The following is a 2802-nucleotide window of genomic DNA, read 5'->3' on the forward strand; positions in this document are numbered from 1 at the left end:
GCTGGGAGGAGGCCTCGGGGAAGACCCAGGACTAGATGGAGAGATTATATCTCCAATCTGGCCTGGGAACGGCCAGTCGGAGCTGGTTTATGTGGCTCGGGAAAGGGAAGTTTGGGGTCCCCTGCTGGGACTGCTCCCCCCACGACCCGACACCGGATAAGTGGACAAAGATGGATGGGTGGACCAAAAGTATTTTGACCTGGTTATGACACTAGATGAAATGCTAAGGGTAGGGCTGGGTCATATGGAGAAAATCATACATCACAATATTTTTGACCAAATACCTCGATATCGATACCGCAACGATGTTGCTTTCACAAAATATTTACACAATGAAATTTTTGCTATATAATCATCAGTAATGTGGATATAATGACTAAGGGGGTAAAGGCAAATAATAAAACAGTTACAACAATCTGGTAAGTTCAGAAAATGACATAACTTTACTGTAATGCAACCTTTAAAACCAGGAAAAGCCAATATTTTATATTACAATATCCAAAATACAATCTAAGACGATATGTAGACTCATATCACGATATCGATATAATTTTAATATATATTGCCCAGCTCTAACTAAGGGATCATCGAAGTTATTATAATCAACCTTACCCTAAGTAAAACATATCTGCATAAACATAACAAAAAATATAAACAAACACAAATGTCAACCTCATAGTGGTGCTAGAGGCAAAAATAAGGGGTCTCCATAATCATTAGCATACATTATATGGGAACCATGACTGTCTATATAAATTTATATGGCAAACTATCTAAGAGTGGTCAATTTATTCTGTTCATTGTCAGGCCTAGAGTCACGCAATGGCAGGATTTTATCTAAAGACATGTACAAATTAGGTTCAACTGATCAACACTTTTTATTCTAGGTGTTTTGAATTATCTTTATATGTAATTGCACTGTACTTGTTATCAGTAGTGTGGCCAGTGTACCAACCACTCACATCTGTGAATGAAAAAAACGGTAAAACAGTCTTGATTTTAATCGATTTGACCTACAAAGCAGCTGTACAGGAGCACTCTGTTAACATGACTGTCATGTGGAAAAAGAAACACAGAGTAGGGGTCAACAGAGAGAGAGGGAGAGAGAGAGACACAGACAGAGTGTGTGAGAATGTGTGTGTGTTAGTGTGTCTGGCTGGGAATGGCTGACACTCTTAAAAACTCCCCAAAGCTCTTCAAACATTACAGCGGTGTGTAGTGGCAGTGAGACTAAACACAAGATAGAAATTTATTTATGGATGAATTACTCACAAAAGCTGCTGTTTACAGCCATAGACTGTAAAAAAAAAAATTAATAATAATACACAAGGTGTACAGCTCAACAATTCTACATTGTATTTACATGACAGCCAATCACCAATTCACCACATCACACAGAAAACGTCTAGCAGCAACACAGGCTAGACTTTTCCCTGTAGGGAAATTATAACCTGTTCGCATTTGACATATTGTTCATTCTTTTCATATTGTTGTTTTTTTGGCAGGTCATTAAAGCCATCAAAAGACAGTTCTTGTGACTGACTTAAGGGAAAACAATTTGGGGTAAACTTTTAGACTAAAGTCTCATTTTATGTTAACATCCAATGAAAAACAGACTCCTTTTTGTATAAATTTGCTTTTAAAAACAAATAGAAATAAAATATTAAATAATTATATTTTACCTCGGGTCTTCTATGTTCCAAATGTTTTTTTTATATTTTATTCTTCATATATATATGTATATGTATGTATAATTTGGCATAAATATGGCTTAGTATTCACTTGCCTTTTAATCCCTTTGCAACGCACTGCCTGCTAAAAATGATTTTAATAAGAAGACTATTATTACAGTATGTGTTGTAAGACTAAGAAGTTCTCAGTCAGCAGGCTGGCCCAGCATGCCACTCTGCATTAGGCTTATTAGTTAGTATACCTGTCTGTCTCTCTCTAATCTGCCTCTATGATACCAGTGAACATTGGATTATTAGTAATCTTCCTTGAATGTGAATGCAGGTCTGTAATGCACTGTCATGAGCAGGCGTGGGGAGACATGTACGATCGTCTGAGGCAATGCCGATGACCATGAAATGCTACTCCTGCATATGCAGCAACTTGTGTTAGGAAATGTTCATATATTAGTGGCAGTTATTTAGGTTTGATTTAGTGAGACAATGTCCACTTACAGGTCTGTGTGTAGAAAACAAATTAATACTGATTTTACAATGTGCCATGGGATAATGAGCAAGAGACAACTTGATAGTGATGACACAGATTTATTATAAACCACACTTTGAACTGTCTATGAGGGCATTTAGTGAGCAGTGTGCCATCAGATCAGGTACCTATACAAGTGCACTCGGGCTTCCATATCATCCTTTTAATACCAGCGGCATCATTGCCATATATCACAGACATACGGTCAGACTGGATTAAACATTAAGCTACCAGCTGTCATAGACACATTTGAAGTTATTCATCTACAATAATACCATTACAGTATCTCCTGTGTTGATGGATTAAATCAGAATCAGAAAAGAATGTGTTGCCAAGTAACACTTAGAATTTGCCTTGGTAAATAGTGCATACATAAACACATTAAAAGGACATGAACAATAAATGTAAAAGAAACAATGACCTAGATAAACAACTATGCCTACAATAAGACTGCATGACAATAAGAAATTCAGGCTGTATGGTTTAGCGCAGGATAAGCAAAGATGTATGAGAAAAAGTTAAGAACAGTGTGTGAAATGGACAGATTGGGGAAAACTATATATAGTTCTTTTTTTTTTTTTCTTTTTT

General features: G+C 36.5%; 1 protein-coding gene across 1 annotated transcript in view; it reads right to left on the reverse strand.

Moving 5' to 3' along the window:
* LOC116704240 (chondroitin sulfate proteoglycan 4) overlaps positions 1 to 2802 on the reverse strand; it is a 31256-nt gene that overhangs the window by 28062 nt on the left and 392 nt on the right. The window lies entirely within an intron of this gene.

The sequence above is a fragment of the Etheostoma spectabile genome, chromosome 16, assembly GCF_008692095.1.
Source record: "Etheostoma spectabile isolate EspeVRDwgs_2016 chromosome 16, UIUC_Espe_1.0, whole genome shotgun sequence".
NCBI lineage: Eukaryota > Metazoa > Chordata > Actinopteri > Perciformes > Percidae > Etheostoma > Etheostoma spectabile.